The sequence below is a fragment of the Uloborus diversus genome, chromosome 7 (genome assembly GCF_026930045.1).
Source record: "Uloborus diversus isolate 005 chromosome 7, Udiv.v.3.1, whole genome shotgun sequence".
Lineage (NCBI taxonomy): Eukaryota > Metazoa > Arthropoda > Arachnida > Araneae > Uloboridae > Uloborus > Uloborus diversus.
Window position 1 is genome coordinate 130199887 of NC_072737.1, and position 9128 is coordinate 130209014.

The window sequence follows — 9128 nt, forward strand, 5'->3', positions numbered from 1 at the left end:
AAATGTATTTTGATATATTTCTTACAAGTTCTGCTTGAAATTTGTTTGTTATCAAAAGATTTAAATAAGATTCAGGATATTTCCATTTTTATATCTATGTTAGAGGGAAATAAAGTTGATTAAAATTCTTTACTTCTCATTTCAAATAAAACTGAATTAATTTGCTTGTACTGCGTAAATCCTTTTAAAATTAGAGACAAGATTTTTCTTAATCAAAGAAATCTCAAAGTTGTACTGATCCTTTATGTTACTTTATCTTACCAATTTTATGCTTAAAATTCTCACCGGAAAAGATAATCTGTAAAAATGAGGTAAAAATATTTAACTAATCCCTTTTAAGTGTTGAATGTTTATGTTGTCGAAAGTTGTAAAATGGTACAAAAAATATTGTATCTATACATTCTGAAAAAAAAGAAAAAAACATAAATTATCAAGAAACTAAACTATGATAAAAAATACACAATTTGTCAAGAAATTGCAATGTGGGAAAAAATAATCAAATTATGCAAAGGGGGAAGTACCAAAATAATGCCAAAAGAAATTACGTGAAGCAAGGATTGATACGTCATCAGGGGGGAGATTAGCCCATGTTTCCGTTTTTTTTACGTCGTCGATGTATATATATATATATATATATATATATATATATATATATATATATATATATATATATATATATATATATATATATATAATACTTTAAATAAAAATACTTTTAAGAAATTAAAATGCGAAAGATGCATTTTAAAAGCGTCACCACGGAAACAGGAAATAAAATAAGTTTAAGAAATTGAATGCAAAATAAGGAAAGAAACAATGGATTCAAAAAACGTAACCGTGGAAACGCGAAAATAAAATGGCTGACAACCTGGATCAAAATGAAAATTTTCAAACTTGATTTAAAAACGCTTGTAACTTTTTTTCCTTTGAAGATAGAAGCTAAGTTTTTCGACCACAGGTCGACAGAGATCTGGAGTAAAAAATATCGCTTTTTCCAATGGTGTCAAAAAGAAAACTGTTGGACAATTCCTTCACTTTTTATTGATTGATTTAATGAAGAAAGTAGTACCTAAATTTCAGCAAAGCCTAAAAAAATTCGAGCTAAAAACGCAAATTACTCCCGCCGTAATTAAGTTGGAGCATTGAAACAAATTGTTTAGAACGCGGAAAATTCTACCCTTTTCAACGATATATGATATTAATACGTGCAAGTAATTTTTCACTCCCATATTTGGGAAATTATGTGAAATTTGGGTCTAAAAAAAGAACTATCTATCGGATTTTTTCAAATTATAGCCTAAGAAAGCACCTTTCATACAGTGAAGGAATTTTTCAAATAGATGCAGTGGTTCCGGAGATTACCTCGAACATATCAACACACAAAATCCGCCCTCTCTCTTTATATATTAGTATAGATTATCTTAAATAAATTTGTCAATCACTTGAATAAAACGGTTTTGAAATTCGTAAAGGGTCATAGTATCTAACGTAACATTCGCAACAAAATAAGCGCTGGCAGGTATTTTTTCACCAAAAAGGCATCGTGACTAACGTAATATTTTTGCAACCCTGAGGAACAATGTTTATGTTACGAGGTAAATTTTTCGGAAATTTACGCAGGCATTTAAAATTGGCCGATATATTTGTAAGAGGTAAACCGTCTATTTTAAAAAATACACAACAGATTTATTACAGACTAGCTGCGTTGCCCCGCTTTGCCCGGTCTACCTTGAAAAAAAGCCATTGCGTCAAGTGATCTTCAATAACCAGGATTAAATGAAAGAAAAAAAACCATCACGCAAAATTTTCTCGCCAAACAATGACGACAGATACTAAAACACTTTTAAGAAATTAAAATAAAATGAGAAAGATGGATTTAAAAGGCGCAACCATGGAAACAAAGTAAAATAAGTTTAAGTATTGATAATGAGAAAGATGAAAATAAACAATGGAATCAAAAAGCGTTACCGTGGAAACGCAAAATAAAATGGTTAAAGACTTGAATAGAGAAGAGATTTTTGAACTTCATTTAATTCACTTGTAACTTTTTTTCTAATGGAGATAGAGGGTTAAACTTTCGACCTTTGGTCGAGTTAGATCTAGAGTAAAAAAAGCAGCTCTTTCCAGTGCTGTCAAAAAGAAAACTGTGGGACAATTCCTTCACTTTTTATTGATGGATTTAATGAAGAAAGTAGTACCTAAATTTCAGTTAAACCTAAAAAAAAATCGAGCTAAAAACGTAAAAAACTCCCGCCGCAATTAAGTTAGAGCATTGGAACAAATTGCGTAGAACGCGGAAAATTCTTCACTTTCCAACAATATATAATATTACTATTTGCGAGTAATTTCTCACCCCCATATTCGGGAATTTATGTGAAAATTGGGCCTAAATTGGAATAAAAAAGGAACTATTCATCGAATTGTTTTCGAACTGGTCTGCAAACCTTCTCAGGACTTAAACAAACAGTGAAAATTTCAGCAAAATCGGCCGGGTAGTTCTCGAGTTTTGCGAGTTCAAACACACAGACGCTTTTTGGAGACTTTATTTTATACTATGTAGAGATTAATCTTTTTGGTACTTTTACGAAAAACTGTGTGACTAACGTAACGTGACTAACGTAACCATCGAATAACAAGCAATGAATGCAGATAAAAAAAATTTTTGTAATTAATCTCTTGCTCTTATACTGCTTTTACACTTTTTAGGAACCTTCTTTATGTTGCATTAGGGTCATTCAATACGAAATGAGCAAAATACACAAAAAAGTGGTGGCCGCATGGTAACAGATTTCTATGAAATTTGGTACACATGTTCCTCTTATGCCTATATAAAAATTTCTAAAATATTATGGCTTAATATTTTTTATTTTAATAGTTACATTCGACTGAAAATTGGTCAAATTGAACAGCATTCTCAAAAACGCTAAATATTGCATTTTTAAAGGCTTATATTTTATTAACTACTAGGGGTACCCGCACGACTTTGCCCGTAATAGAAAATTAAAAGGTCTTTTGGTTCGCCTGTATATTTACAAATAATGTATGGTGAATTTTTCTCGCCAATTGGCTTGTGCCCATGTTACGGTTCCACGTTATGATAACTTCGTAATTTACTCGTCCATCTTATGATTATTTTGTTCTTAAAATTGGAATAGAAAAAGAACCACATCGAATTTTCGAAAAATCGCTTCGATTTGCACACCCCCATGCTACAAGTTAGCGTTGTACCAAATTTTACGAAAATCGGCCAAACAGTCTAGGCGCTATGCGCGTCACAGAGATCCTGACAGACAGAGATCCGGACAGAGAGACTTTGAGCTTTATTATTAGTAAAATATTTAATGAAAACATAAGTTATATATTGTTGTAATCAATGGAGTAGGGCAATTCATCTGATATCAGTAAAATTTTCAAATTTATTATAGTTAACTTTTAACAGAGTTTTAGAAACTTAAAATCTTTCAGTTTTCTGACATAATTAAGCATTTTATTTTTTAATCTCAATCTTTAAGGGAATGTATTAGCTTTGCTGAAATTAATACCCAATAACATGCTAAGTATCATCATAAAAATACCTTGCTTTTAAATATCTTGCTTTTAAAGTTGTATTTTTAAGTCCTCTGTCTTCAAAATCAGTTTTAAACTTAGTGACATTTTGTAAAATGATGATTTTTTTCCCCTTCACATAGATACAGAAATTTAAATGAGGGAAAATTCAGACAACTTTCAAATTTTGCAGAAATATAGATCAGTATTTCTACTATTTGCTAGAAGAAACTCGAAATTTGTTTTAGATTTCCAAGCTTAAAATAAAATTCAGAACAATAGCATGTTCTTTGTATTTCATGTGAAATTACAGGAATTCAAAGAACTAGATAAACGATTAAATGATGCAAAAGCAAAGTATATAACATTTATTTCAATTTTTAAAAAAATGTACTGGTATAATGTGAATTTTATAAAAAAAATGCGGATAAAATTTATATTTCAAGTAATAATAACTTAAATGCATCAAAAGAAGGGTTGCTTTTTTTTTCCTTTTCTTTTTTTGTTCTCCACAAAAAAATCTTTCGATCTGGCTAAACATTTGTGGCATATTTTTTGTAGGAAAATCCAGTTGAAGACATTAATATTACTTTTATAAATATATTTCCAGTAGTTTCAGACAAACATCATCTTTAATAAGTCATGTGTACTACGGTGACGGTCCATGTGAATTCAGTAACTTAATGAGAAAATTACTTATCTGAAAAGATATTGATGCAGGAAATCAATTTACAGAAAAACTTTACCTAGCCACAAATCGTTACTACATATATGTAATAAACAAATGAAATTTTTGATGTTGAATTTTGGCCTGATCTCTAAACTCTTTCTCTTCAAACATATGCTAATTTCACTGATGATTGAGATAAACGTGAGAGAAGGAATTTAGGTGTTCAATTGTTAGTTGAGAAGAAACCAATATAATTTCATGTCTCCAAGACGCTATGGGTACTTCAATAAATTGTTATTGAACCTAAATTTTAAGATTGATAAGTTTTACTGATAAGACCAAAAAAAAAAAACTATTTGTGATTGTAGCTGGCAAAAGGAGAAAATATCTCGCACTTATAAGTGGATTATATGTATTTCGTATGTAATGCCTACTTATACAAAATTGTTCACGAAAATGTACATTAAATTAAATAAGCTTTAAATATTAGCAGTCATTTTTTAACTATTACGTAAGTCACATGCAAATTGTTACGTTAGTCACAGCTCAAATGTTACGTTAGTCACACTAATTATTTTATATCTACTGATACTAAAATAAATATTTTGCACCTTTTAAGTAGATATGACACAGATGTAAGAAAATAAAAAGTTCTGTTTTGTTCAATCTTCTGGTTTAGTTTATAAGCATAAAATAGTACATTTTCGTGACTAACGTAACGAAAATATTTTCAGTGAAATAACCAAACTAATTAAAATACTTATCTTATAATGCGTACAAGACAACAGTCAATTTTATTGGTCCAACATCGAATCTTTTAGAATAGTTCTTTCAAAAATTTACAAAATTTTTTACATTACACAAGAAAACTTAGAGGCATGTTTTTACTTCCTTTTACAAAAAAGGAAGTATTGTATTCGCGAAAAAATGTTCACTGAAAAATCGGTTTAGTTTCCAAATTACAACGACTTTTCTCGTGACGTCCGTCTGTACGTATGTATGTGCGTGCGTATGTGCGTTTGTGCGGATGTGCGTATGTATGTCGCATAACTCAAGAACGGTATGTCCTAGAAGTTTTTAAAGGGGTCTTTTGCCTCTTTTTTGGGGGAAATCATTGTTAATTTCGATATATACTCAAGTGGTGTTATAATTTGGCGGACACTTGGCGATATATCGCCAGTCTTTTGATCGCCAAGTTTTGTCGCCAAGTTGGCGAAAAATTTGTCGATTTTTTTTTTAAAATCTTGTTTTAATTTGGCCACTGGCGGTGATATTTAGGGAGTAAACAATTGAATCTCATTAAAATTGCCAATAATGGGAAAATGACCTTAAAATTGGAGTAAAAGGAAGTCATGTGATGCACACATCAGCTCGTTTATTTGCGTATGCTAAGCCTTTTCTACAACCTCGCGAAGAAAAACACCGAAGGAAATTTTTGCAAACTGTTACTGGATTTATGTACTAGAAAGTATTCTGAATGAAATGATAGGTCACAATTAGGGCTTTGTTGAAAAAAAAAAATCTGAGGTTGAGGTTGACATTTCTATGGAATGACTCTAAACCAAATAAATACGTTCAATACTTTACCATAAACATGCTCAAACTCATAGATCACAACGAAAAGGAATTTTGAAAAGCATTTGATTCGAATGTTCTCTCTTTAAAGCAATTTTTATTGTGTTTTATGAATTTTTTAAAAACATTTTTTTAGCAAGTAAATATTATGATAGGATTAAACTTTTCCCTTTTCCAAGCATAACAATAAGAGCCTTTTGAAAATTTTTGCGACAAAGCGTTCTGAGAAAGACTCTTTTTAAACGCATTTCATCAACTTTTTTGAGAAAATTCCTGGGGATCAGAAGTTTTATTTCTACTTCACGAACATGTTTTTAAGCTCTTTTGCATTTAGTTTACAGGTAAAAAATAAGAATAATGTTATCTAATTTTTGAAAGTTTGCATATTCAGGCACATAAAGTTTTGTGACATCAAACATGGCTACTTGAATTTCACTAGAAAATTACTAACTTAAAACTTAAGAATTTGCTAAAAAGAGCAATCAAACATATTTATTGGTTTCCTACTAGATTTTTTTTTGTTGAATATAATTTATAAGGAAACAATTTCAAAGATTATTTTGATCTTACTTTAGCACTTTTAAAGCTCCTTATTGTTTATATGCAATCATTACAATTTTTTTAATCTGGAATTCATATTGAATATTTTCATAATTAATTACACTGTAAAAACAATTCAGAAACGTTCCTGGAAAACAATACTGTGAATCTGATGCGCCCGATTTCTGAAAATAACGTATCTTGCTAAAATCAGAAATGTTTTTCGCTAAAATTCAGTAACATTCCGTGAATTATCCAGGAATCGTTCTAAAGAATTCAGTAATCTCTCCGATTAAAGCCAGTCACCTCTCTAGAACCTTAAGAGAAAACTTAATGTAAAGTAGGTTTAGTATAATAGCTTGAAAACTTCCTGCTTTGCCAAGACATCTCCAAAAGCAATATTGCAATTATGGCCAAAGCTAAAACAGAATTATAAGCAAGAACCATGACTCTTAACTCACCTGCAATTCTTTCAAAGCTATGGAGTCCAGATACTTATTAGCTCTAATTGGGAGCTTAATCAATCTGGACAAGCAGTAATCGAGTTGAAGCGATACTCTTATTAAATACGCTTAGTTAATCTTTATAGTGGTAGCTAAAAATATTTTTCACAACAGTAAGATGTCTGCACATGCGCAACTTGAAGCAATTCGGGAAACTTTTGGACAAAGATACTTGCTTTTCTCTAGAGGATGGATAAAGACATGTGAAATCCCGAAACCCACTGGAATGATCAGTAATGTTTCTGATTTATTTTTACAGTGTATAGCTGCTACATATGCGTCTATATATTTTAATGTTTAACGATCATTTCTGCTGGTGCTGTGTGAATAAGGAAGCTAATGAAACATCATGAAATTTTAACAATTTAGCTTTAACAGCTAAATCTGTTCGTAAATAGTTCAGCGTGTAAGAATCATTTAATGCTTGAATTGATAAATATGTAATTTGAATTTAAACCCCTAAGCATAATTGCAATTTACTGTGAGCCGTAAAAGTGTAGGTAGTTTCCTCCACGTACGATTCACTTTCGCTTTTATTATCTTCCACATAAACATTTAATTGAGGTGAGTACCTACTTCAAACACATGTTAAAAGCTAAGCACTTTACTTTTGTCTTTAAAAGTCTAAAAGTAGTAATTTTAAGAACCAGCAGTAAGCAAAGTATTAATCTTCCATAAATATTTTCTAAACTGTTCTCTAGAAAATCTTTAGAAAAGTCAGAATACCTTACTTCTCCCTTTTAATTCCTTTTTAGAATCAGATAGGTTTTAATGAACGTTGAAATGCAACTCTTTCATCTTTGCGAATTCGGATTGCTGTACATTAGATTGTAGTTAGATTTTTTAAACCTAGCTTGCATGAATATGATATAGTAGAGGGGCTATGGTAGAAAATATAGCCGGAAACTGCATTTTGTGATAAAATCATGAAACTTGGCATGCATGTAGACAATGTACTAACAAACACTTTTAGAAGGGGAGGAAATTCAAAATCCCCCCAAACCCTCTGGTAGCCATTTTTGGTCAGAAATCCAAAACTGCTTTTCTTTTTTATTTTTTGAAAAATACCCACTGTATCTCCTTTTGGGAGTTCTATTATGCTTACTAAAGCGTAAAAAGTCATCAAAATATCTCTAAACCTACTAATTTTAAAATTAATTTCAAAAACTTGATTTTTTTAAACAAAACTTTAACTAATCAAAGTTTTTAACCTTTTTTTTGAGGGGTCGTTTGAGAAATGTTTTTTTATACATTTTAAAGCACTGTGTTAAGGAAAATCAATTCATTTACAGTAGAACCCAGTAATCCGAACCCCAGAAATCCGAAACATCAGAAAATCCGAAGCTTTGTTTTAAAGCTTACTATTAAAAATTGATTACAAAACTAAGAATAAAACTAGAAATTAAAAACCATAAACAAAGCTAGTAATTTTTCAAAACTTGAAGCAAACATTTGAACTGTTGTTTAAGAATAAATACAGCATTTTGATTAGTTAAAACGAAATCAATTTTCATTATCGGTGAAAAAAAAATAACTTCAAACACTTGGAAATGAAGTACGCAATTGTTTGGAAGTTTCACTCACATTGTGCAAATTTATCATTCATATGTGCACTTGAAATAAGGGAGAAGTGGCACGGACATTGTTTTTACAGAACTCCTTTCTTTATTATTATTAAACGCTTTAAAACAAGTTTCAAGTTTTTTTCTCATTAGACGATTTGAGGCGTTTGTTCTATGTTTTAAACGATGTAAGAGGAAGAAATACTGAATTACTCAGTGCTATGTTAATAAAGCTAGCAATATTTTTACTATTAATAAAATTGTTATTTATTGAAATATAATTCACTGTTACAAAAACTACAACTAAATTGCAATACAAATCTGATTAAGTGATGTATACAACGATTATATAGAAGGCAATTTAAAACGTTTGAATTTAGAAGTAATTTACACAAGTACATAACATTTTCCATTGCAGTATTTACACATAGGTGTTTAGATAAGTCCATTTTTGAAACATCCACAAGTTATTTGAGAGCAGTTTTTTTTTTAAACACTTGCATAACGTAAATTCGCTTTCAGCAAGAACTTGAAACTTCGGGCAAACTCAAACAAATAAGAACGTGCTTTTCATAAGTTACTGTAAAACCCCAATCATAATTGAAGTTAAGGCTAAATTTTTGGACATACTGCCCCACTGATGTACACCTTGATAAGCACTAAATAACTTGCCTTAGGGCTTCAGCTGTGGGCGGGAAGTTATTCATTGATCATTGTTCGTTGGTGGAAAAA